Source organism: Lactuca virosa, chromosome 9 (genome assembly GCF_052849685.1).
Source record: "Lactuca virosa cultivar CGN04683 chromosome 9, Lactuca_virosa_CGN04683_v6, whole genome shotgun sequence".
Classification (NCBI taxonomy): domain Eukaryota; kingdom Viridiplantae; phylum Streptophyta; class Magnoliopsida; order Asterales; family Asteraceae; genus Lactuca; species Lactuca virosa.
This window is the reverse complement of record NC_136434.1, coordinates 258,978,076-259,005,428: the sequence shown is the minus strand read 5'-3', so window position 1 is coordinate 259,005,428 and position 27,353 is coordinate 258,978,076.

The window sequence follows — 27,353 nt, the reverse complement described above, 5'->3', positions numbered from 1 at the left end:
AGCCAAGGAACCAAGAGCTTATGGCAGATCCCGACACATTGACAGAAAATATCACTTCATAAGACACAAGATAGAAGAGGGACTCCTCGTGGCAAAGAGGGTATCGTCAGATGAGAACCTTGCGGATCCCCTTACGAAGGGACTGATGAGGGTGAAGCATTTGCAGCATGCGAGACGCATCGGGCTCAGGGACGGTATTAGTTTTACAGATTAGATAGTTACTACTGAAACTTGTAAAATGTAATCGACGTTTGATGATGAATAAAAGTTGTGATTTATTTATGAGTAACGTGTTGCTATCATTGTCAATTATTTACTATTGTTTCAGCTTTGCATGTTTTGACTTCCAGAATAATAAGTTTATTCAAACTCTCCACAGTCGGTCATATGTCGGAAGTAGGTATGAATCAAGACTGTCATGAATTGGGATTGTAGATGACTAAAGGTGTTTAGCCATAGCAATGGTTGCTACAACATTCATGAGTACTCATAAGTTATGAGTATTGGAATAAACCCACGCTCACTTGTATCACTTCATGGAATTTATCTCGAGTGATCGTGAGATGGTAATATCATATAAGTCTTCAAACCTAGAGATATGAGTTGTTACCTATGAGTTGGTTGTGCATTGATTGCACGTAAACGCATCAGTAACTTGATGTTATAAAACGTGCCTTTGTGTGCAATTCAATAAGTAGTAGAACAAGTATATGAGTCGAAGTTTATCTGTTCCTTCTAGAAATAGAAGCGATATCTGGGCCCCTCGATGATTTTGTTTTGACCTATGTACCGGGCCCGGTCAGAACTAAATTGATGTGTTCGATTAAGTTCTTTGTCAAACAAATCGGAAATCGGGAAACAAACTGCTGGACAATAAGTAAGACATTGTTCCATGTATTTGTCCGGCTGATATCATGAGAGGAGAGGATTATGTGATCACTTATCTAAAATGGCGCTTCATAGTTCAACAGAGTTTTTGAGAGCTACGATTGTCGGTTGGTTCCTGAAGCTATATAGGCAAATACAGTTATCAGACTTATCTAAGTGGGCGACTGTTGGATAAGGTGTCTAAGTCCATAACTTATTTGGTATATACTTGACCCGACCCGGCATGGTCCATTTGGGTTGCACTTCACCCGAACTATTTATATGGATAATATTATGAGAAGAGTATATTTGCGGCCTATTAATATATTATAAGTTATAATATATTAATATGAAATTGTATTATTTAATTAGTATTGATCTTAAATTAATTATGGATTAATTTAGTGATCAAAAGGTGACTAATTAAATAATGGGCTATTATATTTATATGGTGTGGGCTAACACTCATTAGGAAATGGGCTAAGCTTAAATGGGAGTCCATGGATGATCCATGGAGCTTTTAACCCATGGATCCTTGGAATAGTAAAAGACATGGGTTATTAGGGTTTGCATGGTTCATAATCCTAATCATCTACACTATATAAAGAGGCTTTTGGTGCTTGAAAAGAGACTATGTGTGTGTGTGCATAAGGTGTGGCCGATTTCTAGAGTATTAGAGTGCTCTCTCATAAGTTTTCCAAGTTTGTGGTGATTTGTGATTTCCATTTGAGGCATTCACATTATTGGTGCTTGGCCCTCAAACTCCCAAGGAATCAACTCACTAACAAAGGTATGTAATTCTTCTAGTATCTTCTATGTTTAAAAGTACCCCATGTATGCTAGATAGGTTATGAACCTTGGAAAATTATTTTGCATGTATTTTAGACAAACATAGATCCAAGGTTTCTAGGGTTGCATGAACACCTTAGGAGTGTTAGTTTGCTCAAAACCCAACAGAGACAACGACAGTGGGTCGATCTACTCAGTGATTACGAATGCAAAATTTGTTATCATCCCGACAAGGCTAACATAGTAGCTGACGCCCTGAGTTGGAAAGAATACTCTGGTCGTAGAGTCAAATCATTGACTATGACTATCCATTCACACTTGTCCACACAAATTAAGGAGGCTCAGCTCGAAGCTTTGAAACCTGAAAATGTGGCAGGTGAATTCCTGAGAGGGATGGATAATAACTTGGAAATCAAGGGTGGCGGAGCCTTATACATCATGGATCAGATCTAGACACCGAAACACGGTGGTTTCAGAGACTTAGTCATGACAGAAGCGCACAACACTCGATATTCCGTCCACCCAGGTTCAGATAAGATGTATCTGGATCTTAAAAAGTTATACTGGTGGCCTAACATGAAAGCAGAGATTGCTACCTTCGTGAGTAAATGCCTTACTTGCCAAGGTTAAGGTCGAATACCAGAAACCATCATGTGTACTTCAGCAACCGACGATACCTGAATGGAAGTGGGAGCGGATCACGATGGACTTCATAACCAAGTTGCCCAAGACAACGGGTGGTCTCGATACTATTTGGGTGATTGTAGACAGGTTAACAAAGTCCGTACACTTCCTGCCTATCAAAGAGACTGACAAGATGGAAAAACTAACAAGAACATACATTAGGGAGATCGTATGGTTGCATGGTGTTCCCATATCCATTATCTTTGATAGAGATAGTAGATTCACTTCGAGGTTCTGGAAGTCGCTAGAAAATTCCCTACAAACTAGGTTGGACATGAGTACAACCTACCATCCACAAACCGATGGACAAAGTGAGAGGACTATTCAAACTTTAGAAGATATGTTGCGAGCCTGCGTGATAGACTTTGGGAAGGCATGGGATACTCATCTACCCCTTGTCGAGCTCTCCTACAACAATAGTTATCACACGAGCATAAAGGCTGCTCCATTTGAAGCCCTCTATGGTCGTAAGTGCATATCCCCTTTGTGCTGGGCTGAGGTGGGCAACACGCAGTTAGCTAAAGGACGAGTTCCTGACAGCACTCTCACAGGTCCGGAAATCATTCGGGAAACGACAGAGAAGATCGTTCAGATTCGTGAACGATTGAAAGCCTCTAGAGACCGACAGAAAAGCTACATAGACAAGAGAAGGAAACCGTTGGAATTCCAGGTGGGTGACCGTGTTCTATTGAAGGTCTCACCCTGGAAAGGATAGATACGCTTCGGAAAGCGTGGAAAGCTAAATCCAAGATACGTAGGGCCTTTCGAAATTCTCGCTAGAATCGGCCCTGTAGCTTACAAACTCAAATTACCTCGCGAACTCAGTAACGTACATTCTACTTTCCACGTCTCGAACTTGAAAAAGCGTATGTCCGACGAGACTCTTGTAATCCCACTCGACGAGATCGAGATCAACGAGAGCCTCAACTTCGTGGAAGAACCTGCAGAGATCATGGACCGAGAGGTCAAGCAAACGAAACAAAGCCGTATCCCGATAGTGAAGGTTCGCTGGAATGCCAAGCGAGGACTTGAATTCACTTGGGAGCGCGAGGATCAGTTGAAACCGAAATATCCTCATCTTTTCACGTAGTTATTTGTAATAGATTAATTGTTTAAACTCTAATTTCGGGACGAAATTCTCTCTAACGGGGGGATGATGTGACAACCCGAAATTTCTATCTTGTACAATTATTTAAATCAATAAAGGTTAGACTCGTTTTTTGCTATCTTCTAGCATTGTTTAGGGTCAATTAGAGTGTTCTAAGCCTAGTACCTTCAATGTTAGGGTTTAGAATTAGGTTCCACAAGTTCACCACTTCCCAAAATGGCCAAACACTCCAACATGAGGAGTGTACGACCATACATTTGGGTGTGCGGCCGTACACCCCCTTCTGGCCATACACTCTCATGTATAAATGAGATACTTAACCTTCATTTAGCTCTTTTCACACTCCTAAGCCAAGAACTCATTTCTCTCTCAACTACCATCCGATTTTTCATCTAGATCGTCAAGATTGTAAGTGTTTCTTCCCTTGAATTGTTGATTACTTTCACTATGAAGTAAGGATCATTGATGTCATCCATGAAATCACTTCATTTTGGTAGATCTTCAAGTGTTCTTCAGTTTCACCAAGAACACCTACTAAGTTCTTGGACCTCAAACACCCATAAAGGCTTCTATATCGTAAGTACCACTTCCTATGCTTGTTACTTACTAGTTATGCTCCTTAGAAATCGTCCAAACCATGATCATCAAGGAGTGTACGGTCGTATACACCTCATGTGGTCGTACACCCCATTGTTTAGTGAATATTGGCCTCAAACTCATGTTCTATGCTAGCACATGATCAAGAACACTTAGGGGATGCAAGATAGAACCTTGGAATACACTTTTTGACCATTTCTCCAAGGAGTGTACGGCCGTACTCTCCAAGGCCACACACACCAGGCCGTACACCCAAGTGGCCGTACACCTGGTGGCCGTACACACATTTATGTGGCCGTACACCCATTAGATGCAACCCTTTGTACTTCTAACACTTCAATCTAAGTGTTTCCTAAGTCCTAGGATGTTTTCCTTACATGATTAGTTGTATAAACACTAATTATATACATATATGTGTCATTATATGCTTATTAGGATCCGTTGTGCTCAAGTCTTCACTTGACACTTAGCATCCTACAAGCCGATCTTTCATTGGTATCACTCACTACAGGTGAGTTCATACCCCTTAACTTATCTTTTAAATGATTTTAAATGCTTTTATGGGGGGAATACAAGTAGAACTATTATAGTTATTATGTCAATCACATGTGATTAATAACTATCAAACAGATGGATTTCTTATACTTCAAACTGTGTTTTCAAACAAATTGCTTCAAATCGTTTTACAAACTCTTTTATATACAAAAACTTATTATCAAACTCTTTTAAACTTATATTTTGCCAAATCATGTCTATATGGATATAGTTATATAAGTAGGATTGAAAGGACTTAGGACTGATAACTCGCCTTATTTCCTGTTCCTTGTTTGGTTGTGGACTTAGGGTATCAGTTATGGACTTAGGACTACACACTAGACAGAGAGAACATACGCTACACTAGAACATACTATACAAATACAAGAATGCTATAACAATAATGTGAGATACTACTTCATGGCTCGGCAATATACTGTTGCGTCACCATTTGTACCCAGAGTCTTCTGGATGGAGAGCGTGAATTTGTGTATAGATCTATACGGGACTGACCCTCCTACACCTTGCTGCTAGCTACAGTGGGACCTGCAGGTCTACGGGTGACGAATGCCATATCATTTCGACATCTCAAACGTCGTGTTATACTAGTCGATCAAGTATGGTTACAATCATATCACATTTTACCTTAATTAAACAAACAAGTTTAAGGTAGTTAGTACATTGGTAGTCACTTAGATAAAACTACAGTACATCTTTATTTTTCCCATCTCATTCACATTGTGATCTTCTCACATGAACGGTAATGAAAACTATATCTTGGTAATGATAGTCATACTTTGGGAAAATACTCACTTTTACAAAAGAACAAACATAAAGAACAGTTGAATCTTGGTAAAAGACTACTTTAGTAGAAAATATAGGATTTTCTAGGAAGTTTACAAACATTTACATCAAACACTTACAAACATTTATATCAAACATTTACAAACACTTTCTTCAAACTTATACAAACAATGACACTAAAATACTTATGAACTCACCAGCTTTAATGCTGATCTATGCTTTCAAAATAACTTGTATTCTCAGGTCGCCAGTACACAGGTACAGATGACCAGGTTTTGAGAAGACGGAGCTTTCAAGACTCGTCTGTATTTTGATTTTTCATTTTTGGTGTCTTATAAACTTCAGAACACACTTGTATTAAAATTATACTATTAATGCAATGGATGATGTTGTTGCTTGTTTATTATTATGCATTTTTGTGATACTATACATGACGTCCTCCGCCCCCGAACGTTTCCGCCGTTCTGGTTTGGGGGTGTGACAATTTGGGCCGTGAACCTTCAAGTGGGTCGTGAACCATTCATCATTTGGGTCGTGAACCTTCAAGTGGGCCGTGAACCATTCCTCTTGGGCCGTGAACACTTATGTGTTCTTGGGCCGTGAACACCCCATAGGGCCTTGAACACCTCAATCCCAGCTGTGAACACCCTTTCAGCCTCCTAACTTGCTTCTAACACTCCTTTGGTGTGTTATTATTGCATCCTAGGCTGTTTCCCAATCACCTTTGTAGTTAGATTCACTAATTTCATGCCTATATGTATCATTATATGTCATTTAGGACTCATTTGTGCCTCGGGACTTCATTCGTGGAACTTATCATCTTTATTCGAATCTTCAATTGAATCACCTACATAAGGTGAGTTCATACCCCTATAATCCATCTTTTAAATGTTTTTAAATGCTTTTAAAGGGGGGGGGGGAGGAATACAAGTTGAACAGAATAATATTGTGTTAATATTTACATGTAATAACCATCACATTAAAGGAATTCTTAAGCTTTTATAAATTAGTAAATAAATTTAAAAACTCTTTTAAAAGATGTTAGATTGTTATTTATAAAACTCTGTTCTTAAAGTACATGCTTAGCGCATTAGATAATTGAGACTTTTCTACAGGCCAGTAACAGTTCAAACAAACATACTAGTAAACTATAATAGGTATAGTTTAGAGGATTACTACTTACTACTTCTAGATCAGTGAAAATTACATGAGTCATTTCATACACGAGTCACTTCATACATACTATAACTAGAACAGGAAGGAACATATATATACTATAAGAAGAACAAGATAACAATAATGTGAGCCACTACTTCATGGCATAGCAATATACTCGTTGTTTCACGTTTTGTAATCAGAGCCTCCTGGAGGGAGAGCGTGAGTTTATGTATAGATCTATACGGGATTGGCCATCCTACACCTTGCTGCTATCTACAGTGGGACCTACAGGTCTACGGGTGACAAATGTCATACCATTTTCGACGTCTTTAGATCGTCGTGTTTTATACTAGTCAATCAAGCATGGTTATAACCTCATCACAATTTACCTTAATTTAACTAAATGGTTTCAAGGTAGTTAGTATTTCAGTAGTTATTTTATACAACACTTCTGTATATCTTCATTTTTCCATTACATTTATATAGTGATATTCTCACATCGAGTAATGCAAATTATTTCCTAATAACATGAACATTCAGTTTGAAAGGGGCCTATAATGCTAACTTTATGATTCCCCAGTAGATACATTAGGGATACATATTAATCGGATCCGACATACAGTGGAATGTGTGCTTTCCGCTTCATTTCCTGTTCCTTGTTTGGTTGTGGGCTTAGAGCGGATTCACACAGTCTACTATCTATTCTATATTGATATATATATATATATATATATATATATATATATATATATATATATATATATATATATATACACCAAGTAATCATAGGGAGTAACACGTATGGGTCGGGTCACATCATACAAATTCAGTATACCGCTTTCTAGTACAAAAACATACTTTTCGGATAGAACATTAAGTAGGTGAAACTAGAAACCTATCTAAAAAGGGTTTGATACGCTCTATTAAACCAGTATAACTTAAAGGACCTTAAATGGTTAATTCTATAATGCCTTAATTTATACATTAGGGTTATATATAATTAATATCTGATAGGCAGTTGAATGTGTGTTTTCCGCCTTACTTCCTATTCCTTGTTTGGTTGTGGACATAGGGCAGATTCATACATTTAACTATCCGTTCGATATTAGATTATATATAGCTAGTATAAACTAAGTGATTATAGAAGGAACTATTGTCGTTACCATTTTACTAAAGGAAATATATGATTTTCTTAAAGGAACGTTTTCTTCAAATATAATAGAACTATTACAGTTAACTCCGTAAGTACCAAATGAATACACCAGGGTTATATACAATGAAGATCTAATAAACAATGGGATGTGTGACTTCCGCCTCATTTCCTGTTCCATGTTTGGTTGTGGGCTTAGTTCAGATTCACACAATCGGTTGTCTGTTTACTCTAAATTGTATATAACTTGTATCCATTTAGTACTCATAGAAGGAATTGTAGAGTCATTTTTACTCATCATTCATCACCTCAGAAAATATAGGATTTTCTGGAGGAACAGGCGAGCTTTTCTAAATAACTTATAGTATACTTTTTATAACTAAAACACTTATGAACTCACCAGCTTAAATGTTGATCTACTCTTTCAAACTAACTTGTATTCTCAGGAAACTAGTAGACAGATACGCACTCAGGGATTCAGAAGATGGTTGTTTTGTTATTTACTTTGGAGTCAATCTTTTGTGAATCTAATACATTATAAACACTTTAATATTAATGCAATGGTTGTTTGTTACTTCGAGTACTATGATGCATGTGTTGTGATACTAAGCATGACCTCCTACGCCCCCGAACGTTTCCGCTGTTCCAGTATGGGGCGTGACAGATTGGTATCAGAGCATTGTTTATAGTGAACTAAGTATATCAACCTATAAAAGATATACAACTATAAATACAATGGGGCCGAAGTGCTCTAACTAAAGTACATTTATAAAATATAATAATAGTATAAATACCTGCTTATATGTGATGGGTTTTGAGCATCCTAACAACCTTAAGGTGCACATACAACCCTAGACGCTTTGGAACTATGTTTTCTCTATTATACATGAAAAATTGATTTCCAAAGCATTGTCCTATCTAGCATGCAATTGATGGTACTTATACAATAAAAACTAGATAGAAATGCATACCTTTTCTTGTAGTTGATTGCTTGGAGCTTTAAGGTCCTAGCACCAATAATGTGGATGCCTTAAGTGGAATCACAAATCACGACAACAACTTGGAAGTTCTTGAGAGAGTATGCTAAGCTCACAAAATCGGCTATGCTTCAAGTCTCACACACTAGTGCCGATTTCTAGAGCCTTGGACTTCTTTATATAGTATGGAGGATTAGGGTTACATCCATGTAAACCCTAATACCCATGACCTTTCATTTCCATTGGATCCATGGGTTAAAATCTCCATGGACTATCCACGGACTTCCATGCAAGCTTAGCCCATTCTAAATAATCCATTGGCCCATACTATTAGAATCCATATTTAACTAGTCTCTTTTGATCACCAAATTAATTCCAAGTTAATTTTTCATCAATACTAATTAAATATTGTGATTTCATATTAATATATTATAACATATAATATATTAATAAATCATAAATATACTATTCTCAAAAGACTATCCATACAAATTGTTCCGGTGTAGTGCAACCCAAATGGACCATGCCGTGTCGGGTCAAGTACATACCAAATATAGTTATGGACTTAGACACCTTATCTAACAGTCTCCCACTTGAATAAGTCTGATAACTATAGTTGCAAGTATGACTTCAGGAATCGGCCAGCAATCGTAGCTATTAAAACTCTGTTGAACTATGAAGTGCCATTTTAGATAAGTGATCACATAATCCTCTGTTCAAGATATCAGCCGGAAAAATACATGGAACAATGTCGTACTTATTGTCCAACAGTTTGTTTCCCGATTTCCGATTTGTTTGACATAGAACTAAATTGAACACATGAATTAGGCTCTGACCGGGCCCGGTACGTAGGTCAAAACAAAATCATCGAGGGGCCCAAGATATCGCTTTTAATCCTCTAAGGACTAAAAGGAACAGATAAACTTCGACTCATATGCTTATACTAACTACTTGTTGAATCATACACAAGAGCATGTTTTAATCCTCCAAGGACTAAAAGGAACAGATAAAAGGAACCGATGTGTTATCGTACAACCAATGTACAACCAACTAATAGTCAACAACTCATATCTCTAAGTTTGAAGAATTATATGATATTACCGTCTCACGATCACTCGAGATAAATTCCATGAAGTGATACAAGTGAGTGTGGGTTTAATCCAATACTGAGAACTTATGAGCACTCATGAATGTTGTAGCAACGTTTGCTATGTCTAAACACCTTAGACATCTACAAGCCTAATTCATGACGATCTTGATTCATACCTACTTCCAAAGTATGATTCACTGTGGAGAGTTTGAATAAAGTAATTATTCTGGAAGTCAAAACATGCAAAACTGAAACCATAGTAAACGATTGGCACAAGATAGTAACACTTTACTCATAAACAAATAACAACTTTTATTTAATCACCAAATGTCAATTACATTTTACAAGTTTTACAAATAGCTATCTAATTATTAAAACTAATATCGTCTTTCAGCCCGATGCTCCTTGCATGCTGCAAATGCTTAACCCTAGTCAGTCCCTTCATGAGGGGATCTGCTGGGTTATCTTCTAACGATACCCTCTTTACCACGAGGAGTCCTTTTTCTATCTTGTGTCTTATGAAGTGATATTTTTGTCAATGTGTCTGGATCTGCCATGATCTCTTGGTTCCTTGGCTAAGGCCACCTCACTATTGTTGTCACAGAAAATCTCCATAGGCTCCTTTATAGCTGGTACAACTCCAAGGTCTCCAATGAAGTTCTTCAGTTATATCGCCTCCTTCGCCGCTTCACTTGTTGCTATGTACTCTGATTTGCAAGTTGAATCAACTACTGTCTCCTGCTTGGAACTTTTCCAAGTAATTGCTCCTCCATTTAGGGTAAAGACCCACCCCGACTGAGAGCGGAAATTATCCCTATCTGTCTGGAAACTGGCGTCACTGTACCCTAACACTCTCAAGTCATCACTCCCACCGAAGTTAAGGACCCAGTCCTTAGTCCTTCGCAAGTACTTGAGAATATTCTTTACGAGAGTCGAGTGGGATTTGCCAGGGTTCCCCTGATATCTGCTGACCATGCTCAAAGTAAAGGCCACATTAGGGCGATTACAAGTCATAGCATACATGATCGAGCCAACAGTGGAACCATATGGTAATCGACTCATCTCAGCTATCTCAACCTCTATACTCGGACTCTGAGTCATACTCAGTCTGGCATTGTGCTGGATCGGTAAGTCACCTTTCTTGGAATTCTGCATGTTGAACCTCTTCAACGCCTTGTCCAAGTAAGTGTTCTGACTAAGTCCAATTAGTCTTTTACTCCTGTCTCTCAATATCCTTATCCCTAGGATATAGGCAGCTTCTCTAAGGTCCTTCATAGTGAAACACTTCCCAAGCCAGGACTTAACCTCCTGGAAGGTTCGGATGTTGTTTCCTATGAGTAGTATGTCATCCACACACAGTACCAAAAAGCTAACTATACTCCCACTAGCTCTGACATATACACATGACTCATCCTCGCTTCTCGAAAAACCAAACTCTTTGACTTTCTCATCAAAACAAAGATTCCAGCTGCGAGATGCTTGTTTCAATCCATAAATGGATTTCTCAAGCTTACACACTCTATCAGGATACTTTGCACTGACAAAATGCTCTAGCTGACTCATGTAAACATCTTAAGCCAACTTTCCATTAAGGAAAGCGATATTGACATCCATTTGCCATATTTCATAATCATGAAATGCAGAAATGGCTAGCATAACTCTAATAGACTTAATCTTCGCTACTGGAGAGAAGGTTCCATCATAATCAACTCCCGGAGTTTGAGTGAAGCCCTTCGCGACCAGTCGCGCCTTGTAAGTGTGTACCTTCCCATCCATGCCAGTCTTCTTCTTAAAGATCCATTTGCACCCGACTGTCTTACGACCCGGTACATTGTCAACCAAGTTCCAAACTTGATTGTCATTCATGGATTGGATCTCGCTATCCATAGCCTCTTTCCATTTAGCAAACTCGGGGCCTGCCATCGCTTCCCTATAGTTTTTAGGTTCATCCAGATTTACCAGGGTACTATCACTGATAAATGTATCACCTTCTGCAGTAATATCGAAACCATAATAATGCTCAGGCGGATTCCTAACTCTAGTGGAACATCTCAGAGGTATGGGCTCGTCAGTTTATTCAACAGGAGTTTCCTCCTCAGGTTGATTGCTAGGGTTCGAGGTTCCTTCACCACTTGACTCTTGAAGCTCTTCAAGGTCAATTTGCATCCCACTGTTTCCTTGGCTTATCAATTCTCTCTCACGAAAGACTCCTCTCCTTGCTACAAAGAGCACATTCTCACTAGGTCTGTAGAAGAGGTAACCAAAGGATTTATGTGGGTTCGAGCTTATCGTGAGTCTCGTGCCTCACAAAAGCCTCGCAACCCCAAATCTTGATGTGGTCTAAAGTGGGTACTTTCCCAGTCCACATCGCGTGAGGTGTTTTGGCAACCTTCTTGGTAGGGACTTGATTAAGGATATGGCCGACAGTCTCTAAGGCATACCCCCAAAATGAGATTGGTAACGAAGCTCGACTCATCATGGAACGAACCATGTCCAACAAGGTTCGATTGCGCCTCTCAGCCACACCATTCAGTCGTGGTATCCTGGGAGGTGTCAATTGTGAAACAATTCCAGATTCCTTAAGATAGTGAAGGAACTCTGTGCTAAGATACTCACCACCTCGATCGGATCGAAGCATCTTAATGTTCTTGCCCAGCTGATTCTCCACTTCCTGTTTAAACTCTTTGAAATTTTCAAAGGTTTCTGACTTATGCTTGATTAAGTAGATACAACCATATCTACTATAATCATCAGTAAAAGTCACATAGAAGCGGTTAGCATCCCTTGTGACGGTTTTGAAAGGTCCACACACATCTATGTGGATGAGATCCAACAAACCCTCACCCCTTGCACAAGTAGAAGTGAAGGGTTACTTTGTCATTTTTCCAAGTAAACAAGACTCGCAACTATCATCCGACTTTAAGTCAAATGATTCCAAAACTCCAGACTTCTGGAGTTGGCCTATGCGCTTCTTGTTGACATGTCCAAGACGACAATGCCACATGGATGCCTTATCCAAACTAGTGGAAGAATCAATATGCAACACATTATTTCCTAAGTTATCTACAACATTCACAGCTTCATATACACCATTGCAAGGTAATGCTTTAAAATAAAACACATCATTATAAAAAACATTAATAGCACCACATTCATTATCAAATGAAAAACTACAACCTTGTTTGTACAAGCCATGAAAAGAAATAATATTTCTCGCCATTTCAGACGAGTAACAGCATTTATTCAAATCTAATGTTAACCCACTACTTAGCGATAAAGTGTAAACTCCAATCTTGGTGACATGTGATGCTTTCCTATTCCCTATGATTAAGTTTATCTTCTCGTGCTCCACTTCCTCGCTTCTTCTTAGTCCCTGCAAATCAGAACAAATGTGAATTCCACACCATGTATCAAGGACCCAAGAATTAGTATGTGGTGAGTTATTAGACAATATAGTGTAAATACGTGCAAAGGAGGGCTTGATCTTCCCATCCTTTATATCCTGCAAGTACTTGGGGCAGCTTCGCTTCTAGTGCCCCTTTTCCTGACAATAGAAGCATTGTGCTTCTTTTGGGTTGGAAGAGGGAGTAGCAGAACCACGTTTGGTTCCACTTGAAGAGGAGCCTTCAAAAGACTTTCCCTTGGTACCCTTCGAAGGGGACTTCCTCTTTTTCCCTTTTCCATGCCCGATTGCCAGAACAGGGGCAGTGGTAGGAGTAGAAACAACAATTTTCCCTTTGAGGTTGCTTTCAGCAGTCCTCAAAAGTCCCTGAAGCTTGCTCAAGGTGACCTCCTCCTTATTCATATGATAGGTCATGCGGAACTGATCATAACAGGGAGGTAAGGAGTGCAGTATGATGTCAATAGCCAGCTCCTCATCAAAGTTCACATTCAGTTTGAGCAGACGGTCCACATATCTTTGTATTTTTTGTAGGTGGCCCGTGATGGACTCTCCATCCTTCATCTTAGTTGTTATCATGGAGGCAATTATTTCATACCTCTCTTCATGCGCACTCTGATGGTACCTTTCCATCAGATCCTGGTACATCTCAAAAGGGTAGAAGATCTCATAGTACTTTTGGAGTTCAGGTGCCATAGTGGCAAGCATGATACAAGCTACATTGGTGGCATCTTTCTCATGTTCCCTAAAATCAGCAACGTCCTGTGGAGTAGCAGATGACTCATCAAGTTCCTTCAGCTCCTTATCGAGGACATATTCCTTGTCCTCGTAACGTGTGACCATCCTGATGTTCCTGATCCAATCATTAAATTTTGAACCATCAAAGATGACTCTCCTACAAAGATTCATGAGAGAGAAGGAGCCGGTAGGGTTCGAGCCAGATGCATTGTTGGAAGACATTTGAAAAGAAGAAAGACAAGTTTAGATTAGATAAAGAGTCCTTAATAAGACACCCAAATGTAATATTAAGGCTAGGACCCAACACAATACTTTATAACTTGGAAGAGGGATGCTGTAATCCAAGCTAGTGTGCCGGTTAACCACACACGCTCCACTAAAGACTTGGTAAGGTACAAAGTGTAATTTCATGCGTTAGCACCAAATTCACATTTTCCTAAGTAACTAAGATTGGGAATTTAAAAAAGGTTTAGTTACTTTATATTTATCATTATACTTTTAATGAGAATTATAGTCTTTTTCCTACCCGTTCGGCTAATGACCCTCCACCAGTTAAGGAAGCGGTGGGTGAGAGTGGACACCTATTAAGCTGTCATTTTATACACAACAACCTTATACCCTCCTTATAGTCCGGCTTCGTGAATGAGGCCTACTAACGGTAAGAATGACTTGATCTTATACATATATATATATATATATATATATATATATACATATATATATATATATATATATATATATTATTAACTTATAATATTATAAAGTATAAGGGTTGAATTTTTAACTTTTAAAACTCTAGGGATTGGAATTAAATTAATAATGTGTGAGACTTTTGAAATTCCAAAACTTGAGGGCAAGTTTTGAAACTCTTCAAAACTTTTCAACTTCATAACTTGTGAGTTTAATGGCCTATTAAAAATGAAGACTCTTCATGTTTATAACCTATGAGTTCTTAATTACTCTTTTAAAGAAATGGACTATTGGTAATCCATAACTTGAGGACAAATTATGGACTCCATTAATAAACATCATGGATACAATTAATCAAATAAGAATGCATGATCATATTCAAACTCATAAAACAAAGCAATTCATATCATCAATCTTCAAGACATTAAGCATAATCATATTAACTAATTCTTGAAATTATTACAATTGCCTTGTAATTAGATTAGGATAAACATTACCATATCATAAAAAATAGTTCAAATCATTAAAAACAGTTATAGGTAATGATCCTAACCCAATTTAGGCCAAAAAACTCGACTAGTTTGCTGTCAGCTCATCAGACTCGCCGAGTGCAGGTCCAGACTCGTTGAGTCTAAGGCTAAAAGCATCAACTCGCCGAGTCTATTCATGGACTCGCCGATTTGAGTAGTCAGACAGCAAAACAGCTTTGCAAAATCACAAATAAGCAACAATATAATAGAAAACAAGCCTAGCGTATGATACCACTGATGGGTTTTGAGCATCCTAACAACCTCAAGGTGCACATACAACCCTAGAGGTTTTGGAACTGTGTTTTCTCTATTATACATGCAAAGTTGATTTCCAAAGCATTGTCCTATCAAGCATGCCATTGATGGTACTTATACAATAAAAACTAGATAGAAATACATAACTTTTCTTGTAGTTGATTGCTTGGAGCTTTAAGGGCCTAGCACCAATAATGTGGATGCCTCAAGTGTTGGATTAGTATCTAAGTCCATTACTATATTTGGTATGTACTTGACCCGATTGGCATGGTACATTTGGGTTGCATGGCATCATGCATTTGGATAGACTAAAATGAGAGAAATAACACTTAAGGTTTACTAATATATTATAAGTTCTAATATATTAATAAGATTATTTAATTAGTATTGATCAAGAATTAATTTGGCATTAATTAAGTGATCAAAAGGAGACTAATTAAATTTATGGGTTGATTGTGTAAATCATCCATACTTGTATAGTGGGCTAATGGTCCATGGATTATCAAGTTTGGCTAAAATCCATAGGATGCTCCATGGTGCTTTTTATACCCATGGATTATGGAAATTAAAGGCCATGACAATTAGGGTTTACATGGTGTAACCCTAATTGTGACATACTATATAAGCATCTTATTCTTCCCAAAAGTTGGACACCATGAGAGCACTATGAAGGAATGGTGAGGGCAAGCCGATTTCATGAAGTGTCTCATTTCTCTCAAGTTATTCTAAGTGTATTTGGTGTTGTGTGAACCATTTGAGGTGTCACACTTGGGGCACTAGGTTCTTAAGCTTCATGGAATCAAGATACATCAAAAGGTATGTCTTATAACTTGCTATATTACATATGAATAAATGTTTTGTATGCTAGTTAGGGTAATACCTTGGAATATTCATATTTTCATGTGTAATAGATAAAACATAGATCCAAGGCATTTAGGGTTGCATGTACACTTAGGAGTGTTAGAATGCTCAAAACCTAACAGTGGTATAAGAGCCTAGGCTTGTTTTCTTGTTATACTTGCAAAATTGGCTGAAAAATCGAAGTTTGTTGCTGTCTGCTCAGCAGAATCGCCGAGTCCATGAAGAGACTCGACGAGTCCAAGGCTAAATTCATCCAACTCGCCGAGTTGGTTCATGCACTCGACGAGTTGGACCCCCAGACAGCATATCTTCGACTGTTTTGGCTGGAATTGGACTAGGAACATTACCCTAAGCTGTTTTCCAACTTATAAACCTGTTTTTGATGTGGTAATGTTCATGCTAATCCAATTTCAAAGATAATTGTCAATAGATTCATGTTTTGTATTAGTTTAATGGTTAGGCTAATTACATGAAAAAAGAAAGTTTGAATGAATTATCTTGTTCTTATGAGTTGCTTAGATTAATAGGAAAGTTATGTGAACTTGTTGTTTTCAATCCAAATTAATCTAAGAGTTGGTTCTAAAATGTGTTTTTGTAACTTGTCCTCAAGTTATATGAAAAGTCACATTTAAGATTCATAAAACTCATAAATATTTCCATAGGTTATTAATAAAGAAAAGTCATATTATTTTATTAGTTTAAAGTCTTCCATAACTTGTCCTCAAGTTATGGAACTTGATGAGTTTTTTTGTATTAAAACTACTTTAAACACATAAGTTATGGAAATTGAATGGTTTTGAATAGTTTCAAAAACTTGCCCTCAAGTTTTGGAATTTGAAAATTTTTCCCTTATGAATACTTTAATTCTAAGTCGGTTAGTGCAGCGCATGTGGTTAACCAGCACACTAGCTTGATTTAACACGGTAGGCAAAGGGTAACTTAATGTTTATCATAGTATCGGTGGAGCACGTGTGGTTAACCGACACATCGATTGAGGGGTAAATATTAAGGGTACCAAGTATATTTGCATGGTTATTCACACCTTGTTTTGTGATCCTCGGCATCCCAGTCACAAAACCTGAGAGGGCACACTCGATATTGAAACATGCCATTGAAAAGTTCAATGAATCTCAAAAGATCTAGGAGTTTAAAATCCAATTAAAACCTAATAAATTATTTCATTTTTCATGGTGGAAATTGGTGAATCGTCATTCGCCTACCTTCAAATATTTTATAGCTTGGATTACAGCATCCCTCTTCCAAGTTATAAAATATTGTGTTGGGTCCTAGCCTTAATATTTCATATTGGGTGTGATATTAAGGACTTTAAATCAACTATCTTGAATATCTCCCAAAAGATGTCTGGTTCAGACATTTATGATCTTCCCAAAGCTCTTGGAACAAATTTTCCTTATGAAGATGATGTCCCGAAAATCATTCTTCACTCCCGCCACCTCCTCCAAATATTCTCCCTAACCCACAAGTTCAAGGTCACTCAAGCCTTATTGGCAAGCAAGGTCTATGTGTGCTCACATCTTGGAGATGAAGTCACTTATTGACAAGCCGGGAGAGTTGGGTGTCAAAGTCTTGAGGAAGTTGGATGTTGACTAATCACTTCCTAAGACACATAGTGAGTTCTTTATGGACCACTATGTAAAAGACTATGACATGACCCTTAATGATCTTATCTATTTGCCTTGTGCTGCTGAATCAGCAATGATTTGGAGCACTGGTAGAGGAAATTTGATTAGAAGATCAACTTCCTAAACTTCCATGGACTTTGAAAATGGTAACATTGGATATCCAGAAAAGCTTTCTCTTCCCAATGGAAAGGGATTGGCCATAGTCAACTCGGTTGACCAAATGGTAAAGAGAAAGGAAAGTCTGAGATAGTCCAGTGCACCATTCCCAAAGGGTCCATATGTTTCTATTGCCAAAGGAAGGGGCATTGGTTGCGAAGTTGCCTTAACTACCTGAGAGATATGAAAGAAGGTCTAGTCAAAAAGCTTGACTCTGCTTCAGGTAAGTCCACTATTTAACTCTCTTAAGTTCCTATTTGAAGATTTTTAATACATTTTTAATGTATGGTAGGATCAAGCAAAGGGAAGGGAACTTAGAAAAAGAGTATGTTGAATCTGATCGCGAAGATGGATTTCAATCGTATGGTTCAAAGATCGGATTCTTGAGCTACTACTTAGAGAGTTATGATAGATTGCTAGGAAATATGTAATAGCATAGTTTCCATTTAAAGTTGCATTGTAAGGAAAGTTTTTCCGCATTTGATAAATAAATAAGATTTTGTTTTATTTTATATGTCCTTGCAATGGCACTTATGGAAAATTGATGTTTGTATATTTCTAGTAATAATGGAAATATGAATTTGATTCTTTCATTTGTGGTAGTGTCTAATTTTACCAAATAAGGAAAGATTCTCATCACCCAAGGTTTCAGTTGGATAGAAACTTGGAAATCATGCAAGTTGTATAGTATGATGAATGATAATTTTCATCTTTGGAAAATTAAGATTAATTCCTTATTCACATGTATATGTGAGTCAAGTGAAGGACTAAGGGATCGAGTACACATTCTTGTGCACTGGTCAAGTCCACCACAAAAAAAATCGATAAGAATATTCGTCATGATTTACTAAAGCCTAGTAAATATGGTTATACTTACAAGTTTAAGTATAATTCTGAAACATTGGAAAAGTTTCGATGTATGGCAGAACGAATGAAAAGAATCAAATTAGGCAGAAGGATAAAAGTTTCTCAAATCTGAAAAGATGGGAGCGTACTTTAGTATCATGTTTTCTGATCATCTTAATGATTAAAGAAGCATATCACAATTGGTCTTCTATGGACACCTTAGTGCATTCTTATGGCTAAGAAGAGGAGTCATGAATTGTTGAAATGGTTAAATCAAGAAGATGAGTCATACTTCCTTTCCAAAACAAGTCTTAGAGTCATACTCCAAGATTGTAACTTGAGTGACACATCTTAAAGAAGGTTTATAACACTTGTCAAATGTAAGAGTAAAATGTTTTCTACTCTTGTACATTTGAAATTGGTAAGTTGTGATGTTTTGGATAAAACAAACACAAACTAGGGTCAATTGTGTGAAGTGTTTGTCTTGATAAAGAATCTGCACTATCTCTTGAATATTTGGCAAGATAGTCTTATATGTCAAGAGGACAGTGAGAGTCTTAAAGATCCTGAAAGAATTTCAAGATCTAATCAAGCATAAAAACCTGTAGTTTGACACTAGCACACGACGTGAGGTTTATAACCTATCGTGTTGACATATTCCTATTTATGTGCCCATTCCAGTAAAAATTGATTTTGCATATGAGTTCTGAGAGTTCTCAATTGGTTGCATAACAACTTGGAAGCAATGGCAGGCCCTTGAGCTGCCAGGTGGCAAGAAGTTAAGACTGCACAAGTTCAATCCATATGAGTTTGGATTTGTCACTAACCTTGTCTTGTGATTATGGTTTTGACAAATTCACATGGATAGGAACACATACACCATAAAAATCTAAGTGTCATAAGGTTTCTCTCTGATTCATGAAAATGATGATGAGGAAACACTTTCACTAAGTAGATTTTAGGTAGATAGCAAGTGTGATATTTTCATTCTGTCACACCCCAAAACCGTAACGGCGGAATCGTTCGGGGGTGGAGGACGTCATGTACAGTATCACAACAATACAAAGTAGTAAACAAGCAACAACATCATCCATTGCATTAATAATATAATTTAATACAAGTGTGTTCTGTCAAGTTTAATAGACACCAAAAATATAAATCAAAATAAAAGATGAGTCTTGAACGAGCTCCATCTTCTCAAAACCTGGCATCGGTACCTGTCTACTGGTGACCTGAGAATACAAGTTATTTTGAAAGAGTTTATCAGCTTTAAAACTGGTGAGATCATAAGTATATTAGTGTCTGTGTTTGTATGATGTTTGTAAGATGTTTGTAAGATGTTTGTACTCTCCTAGAAATCCCTATGTTTTCTACTAAAAGTAGCCTTCTACCAAGGCATCAAGTGTTTGTGTGTGTGTCTCTTGTAAGAGTATGTATTTTCCCAAATCTTGACTATCATTAACCAAAAATATAGTTTTTTTACATTACTGTTTATTGTGTGAAGATCACAAAGTGAATGCAATGGGAAAATGAAATAGTACTGTAGTGTTGTATTAAGTAAGTACTGCTGTACTAACTACCTTAAACCAATTGTTATTTAAAGTACCATGTGATCGGCCTGTACCATACTACCGACTATAAACACGACGATGTAAGACGTCGGAAGAAATGACGTTTGGCACCCGTAGACTTGCAAGTCCCACTGTAGCGAGCAGCAAGGTGTAGGATAGTCAATCCAGTATAGATCTATACACAAACTCAACGCTCTCCATTTAAGGAGATTTCGGATACAAAACGAGCCATGACAGGTGATGCCATACCCCATTACATGGCTCATATAACTGTATTAGTGCACTTGTGAATGTATTGTATGTACTAGCTGTATTGTATGTTCTCTCTCTGTCTAGTATGTATGTATGTTCTCTCTGTATGGTATTGTATGTACTAGCTGTATTGTATGTTCTCTCTCTGTCTGGTATGTATGTATGTTCTCTCTGTATGGTATTGTTTGCTCTCTCTCTGTCTAGCATGTATGTTTTCTTGTACAATGTATAGTATGTACTAGATGTATTGTAATGTATGTTTCATTGTTCTAGTAATAGTATTAGTAACTTCCTAAACTATACCTATTATAGTTTACTAGTGATGTTGTTTGTATGTATGAACATGTTTGTATACCCTTGCTACCCAAAGGTATTGAATGGAAAGAAGGAACTTTTATATCTATATACATATACATAATATATAACTAGGATTTAAACGACCTTCGGACAAACAACCGATACCCTAAGTCCACAACCAAACGAGGAACAGGAGGTAAGGTGAGCTATTAGTCCTAAGTCCTTTCAATCCTACTTATATAACTATATCTATATAGATACACATTTAACAGAATATAAGTTTAAAAGAGTTTAATAAAAGTATTGGACATGTAAAAGAGTTTGTAAAACAGTTTAAAGTAGTTTGTTTGATAACACAGTTTGAAAAGTAAGAAATCCACTTGTTTGGTAGTTATTAATCACATCTGATTGATATAATAACTATAATAGTTCAACTTGTATTCCCCCCCATAAAAGCATTTAAAAACATTTAAAAGGTTGATTAAGGGGTATGAACTCACCTGTAGTGAGTGGTTTGGATGAACGGATGGTATAGGATGCTAAGTGTCAAGTGAAGACTTGAACACACACAAGGATCCTAGTTAACATATAATAACACATATATGTATCCAATTAGTTATTTAACAACTAATTAATCAAGTTAAGACATCCTAAGACATGAAAAACACTTGATTTAAGTGTTATAAGTACTAAGGATTGCATCTAAGGGTTGTAGGGTCTTGCATTTGAGTTTAGGGTCCAAGGGTAAACTCTTTATGAGTTTACGGTTTTGTGACCAACTCCCTTGGAGTTTACGGTCGTAAACCCATTAGTTTACGGCCGTAAACTCATGGTAATTCTACCATTTTTTGTTTTGAAGCTTATAAGGTCATAAGAAGCATTCCTACTTCAAGTCTAAGCCTTTGGAAGTGATTGTGGCATCATTTCACCCCTTTATGGAGTTTACGACACATGGACCATTTCTCCATGTGTTTACGGCCGTAAACCCTAATGGTTCATGATCTTTTTGATGTTTAGGGTCCTAAGCACATCAAGGATATGACCTAGACTAGTATCCAAGGCTTGGTAAGGGACTAGCAAACATAATGGCCCATTCATTAGGGTTTACAGTCCAAGAACATGTTGGACCGTAAACACCTTTGATCTTGTGTTTCTTTGTGTTTTCTAGTTGATTAAGAAGTGTAACAAGCCTTATAACAAGCCAAGTTAAGAGTACTTACTATGTGGAAGCTTGAAAGGGTGTTAAAAGTCCAAGAACACTAGTGTGTGTTCTTGGTGTTCTTGGTGAAACTAAGAACACTTGAAGATCTACACATATGGAATGATTTCATGGATGAAATGATGTAAGATCACTAGATTAAGTAAGATATCAACTAATTAGGGCAAGAAACACTTACAAAGTAGAAGATCAAGAAGGAAAATCGGATGATACTTGAGAGGATTTGAGTTCTAGTTCTTGAAATGGTGAAAAAGTGTTAAAAATGACTAAGTGTCACTTTTATACCCCTTGGGGTTTACGGCCATAAACACCATGTTTAGGCCGTAAACTTTATTGTTGCACAATAAACCCTAGGGCATCCTCTCTCCAGTTATCTCCTGAAGTACTAACCTTTAAAACACTCAAACTGACTCTACACAGCTCAAAAGTTAATAGAAACAGTTATGACTTCTATTGAAGTGAATTGTTGTTCAGAATAGAAATTTCGGGTTGTCACACATTCTCAAAGTCGTTAGTGGAGCGTGTGTGGTTAACCGACACACTAACATGGACTTGTGAGGAATGGCAAAGGTCTGAATAATTGAGTCTATGATTACGGCATCCCTTTTCATAGTTCTGAAATTGTTTAGACACACATGTGTGCTATCTAAGGAAAGGTGTATGATTTTGATAAAGTTTTTTATCAAAGCATTTCGTATCAGAAGTCTGAACTTTGGTAAGAAAGTCAATAAAGTATTGATTTCTTGAAGTACAGCTGATTTCTGAGTACATGTCAAAGCTAGTGGGAGCATAAGTGTTATGCTAATAATTTTGATGTTAGTGGGAGTATGATAATTATGATAAGTGTTGCAAATTAGCAATGTTAATTATAGAAAACAAAAAGTTTCAATTGGGAAAAAGTTGTTTTGCTATAATTAAGGGAGAGGAAATTATACTTCATTTCAATTCTAAAAGCTTAGATTGAGGTTTTAGTCATCTTTAGTCAAGGATATATATATATATATATATATATATATATATATATATATATATATATGAATTTTATGTTGGAATGGCTCAACATAAGGAAATTCTATATATGGGACCATTATTTGAGTTCTAAAATTCGATTATGATTACGGCATCCCTTTTCATAATCTGAATTATGAGAACTTGGAAAATAGAAATAGAAATATTATAGAAAAAAACTGGTCTAGTATCATGTCTTTCTGTGAGACATCATGAATCGTGTCCCATATGCTTCGGATATAGGGTCGATTGCATGTGCTACAATATTCATGAATCGGATATAGGGAAATAGTACTAGAACTGGATATGACTAATTTGATTAAGCAATTGTCGAGGACAATCTAAGGTTTACCAAAGATTGGTTGCTCAGGGACAGTTGGAAGTATAGTGTTAATTTTGGAAGGACCATATTGACATACTCTGAAAAGAGGCAACTCTTGTTCAGGAGTGATAGTCAAAATGGGAATATGGAAATGTTCCCATACGTGGAAGTTATTCATTAAATCTATGTAAGATTAGGAAACTTAATGCAAGAAGGATGTTTAAAGCAATATACTTTGAATTTGAGACTTCGTTTCCATGGAATGATCTCCATTGGAATACTCTGTAATGTCTATGGACAAGTCTTTGTGACTTTGTGCATAATCATTACAAGATGATCAATGCATATAAGTTTAGAATCTAACAGATTTAGGTAAATGGGAGGATTTGGAATTCCTGCATTTGCGGTAAGGAATTGGGATTGTGAAATGAGAATGATTGGAATTATGTTCAATCGATCTATTTCAAAGAGTAAAGATCATAGACAAACTTAGTGTGCATACTTGGTGTATTGCATAACTATTGTTTAGACAAACATAGTGTGCATACTTGGTGTATGGCATGACTAGTGTTTAGAAAACATAGTGTACATGCTTGGAGCATGGGACAACTATTGTTTTAATTCAAGTATAAAGTTGATAGTTTGAAACAGTATGCAATGAATGATGGGTAATCAATATGGTGATAAATAAAAGGTCTTCTATTTATATTCAGAAGTTCTGAGACCATATTGGATTCAATTATTCTTGTGTTTCACTTTGCATGTTTTGACTTCCAGAACAACTAGGTCTTTCTTCCAGAAGACTAAGTTATTCAAACCATCCACAGTCGGTCATATGTTGGAAGTAGATATGAATCAAGACTGTCATGAAGCTGGATTGTAGATGTCCAAGGTATGGGACATAGCAAGAGTTGCTACAACATTCATGAGTGCTCATAAGTCCTGAGTATTGGATTCAACCCACGCTCATTTGACTCACTTTATGGATTTTATCACGAGTGATCATGAGACGATAATATCTTATATTCTTCAAACCTAGAGATATGAGTTGTTCCTATGAGTTGGTTATACATTGATTGCACGAAAACGCATTGGTAACTCGATGTTATAAAACGTGCCTTTGTGTATGATTCAACAAGTAGTAGAACAAGTCATATGAGCTGAAGTTTATCCATTCCTTTTACCCTTAAAGTGATAAAAGCGATATCTGTGGGCTCCTCGATGATTTAATGGTGACACTTATGAGTGCTTGGCTAAGCCAGGACTGATTTGATTTGTTCAATTAGTCAGTCGTCATAAATCGGAAATCGGGAAACAACAAATGGATAGAGAGAATGATTATAATCCATGTCTCAGTCCATATGATATCTATAATGGAGGAATATATGATCCCTTATCTGATGGACACGTCATTGATTTGTTCAGAGTTCGACGGCAGCAGCTTTTAAGAGCTATGATTGCTAGTCGGGTTTTGAAGTCATACGCAATAATAGTTTTAGACTTATCCAAGTGGGAGACTGTTGGATTAGTGTCTAAGTCCATAACTATATTTGGTATGTGCTTGACCCGATTGGCTTGGTCCATTTGGGTTACATGGCATCATGCATTTGGATAGACTAAAATAAGAGAAATAACACTTAAGGTTTACTAATATATTATAAGTTGTAATATATTAATAAGATTATTTAATTAGTATTGATGAAAAATTAATTTGGAATTAATTAAGTGATCAAAAGGAGACTAATTCAATATATGGGTTGATTGTGTAAATCATCCATACTTGTATAGTGGGCTAATGCTCCATGGATTATCAAGTTGGGCTAAAACCCATAGGATGCTCCATGGATGCTCCATGGTGTTTTTTGTACCCATGGATCATGGAAATGAAAGGCCATGACAATTAGGGTTTACATGGTGTAACCCTAATTGTGACACATTATATAAGCATCTTATTCTTCCCAAAAATTGGACACCATGAGAGCACTATGAAGGAATGGTGAGGGCAAGCCGATTTCATGAAGTGTCTCATTTCTCTCAAGTTATTCTAAGTGTATTTGATGTTGTGTGAACCATTTGAGGTGTCACACTTGGGGCACTAGGCTCTTAAGATTCATGGAATCATGATACATCAAAAGGTATGTCTTATAACTTGCTATATTACATATGAATCAATGTTTTGTATGGTAGTTAGGGTAATACCTTGGAATATTCATATTTGCATGTATAATAGAGAAAACATAGATCCAAGGTATTTAGGGTTGCATGTACACTTAGGAGTGTTAGAATGCTCAAAACCCAACATCAAGTAGAATCACAAATCACCACAACTGCTTGGAAGTTATTGAGAGAGTATACTAAGCTCACAAAATCGGCTATGCGTCAAGTCTCAAACACTAGTCCGATTTCTAGAGTCTTGGACTTCTTTATATAGTATGGAGGATTAGGGTTACATCCATGTAAACCCTAATACCCATGACCTTTCATTTCCATTGGATCCATGGGTTAAAAGCTCCATGGACTATCCATGGACTTCCATGCAAGCTGAGCCCATTCTAAATAATCTATTGGCCCATACTATTAGAATCCATATTTAACTAGTCTCTTTTGATCACCAAATTAATTCCAAGTTAATTTTTGATCAATACTAATTAAATATTGTGATTTCATATTAATATATTATAACATATAATATATTAATAAATCATAAATATACGATTCTCAAAAGACTATCCATACAAATTGTTCCGGTGAAGTGCAACCCAAATGGACCATGCCGGGTCGGGTCAAGTACATACCATATATAGTTATGGACTTAGACACCTTATCCAACAATATGTATATACATACTAGAACAAGTATCACAAGAAGAACAAAACAGAAGTATTTAAAGGTTGGACGCTACCGTCAAACCTGGACAGTTATGTAATCATATATGTGATCAATATAGCCTGATCAACTATATTTATTTGAGATATGACCAACATGTGTTTGGGAGTGATGTGGTGTTGAAACAGACTTAAAACTTACCTAAATCTATATACGAAGGATTTCTAGACCAGAACATAAAGTTAAAATACTATGGGAGTATTTTATAAGATAACAACAAGTTTAAAACTTACCAATTTCATTACATTAAAATACTATAAGAGTATTTTAGGCAATATAAATAACTTATGTGAAAACTTAAAAGACCCTTCTTGTATGTCTATAGTTCTGGAGTGTATACTCCCAAGGTTTTATATAATTGAGATTTTATAGACTTAGAATTTGTGATCTATGCTCTACTTCTTGTTCCTTGTTTGGTTGTGGTTTTAGAGTAGGATCACTTATTTTAAGGTCTATTTAATCTTAAATTATATACAACTTATATACACTACACAATTATAGGAGGACCCGGTAAGGATCACCCCATAATGTTTCACTTAATCTCGTAGATTCTTTAGACACTCCCATTCTTGCACGACAAACCTAGATAGATGTAACCACTCCATCATAGCAGTCAGCAGATAAGTCAAGGAGGAACAAGAAGAGGTTCATGAGGACTTTTCCAAGGAGGGGTCGGCCAAAGAAACCAAACGTCCTATGCGTCAAACTAATAAATAAAAACCTAAAATGACTTAGTGAGCTAGTGAATACACTACTCACACTATGTGTTAGAATTATTTCTTTTTGTTCAGCTGGTATCAGTTTTTCAATTCATAGAAATTCATTCGAGGATAGCCACTTCTGATTCATAAAGTTTATTTTATATAGATTCCCATTATGAATTGTTTTTCAGAACCCTATGAAAGTCAGAACCGAATACAC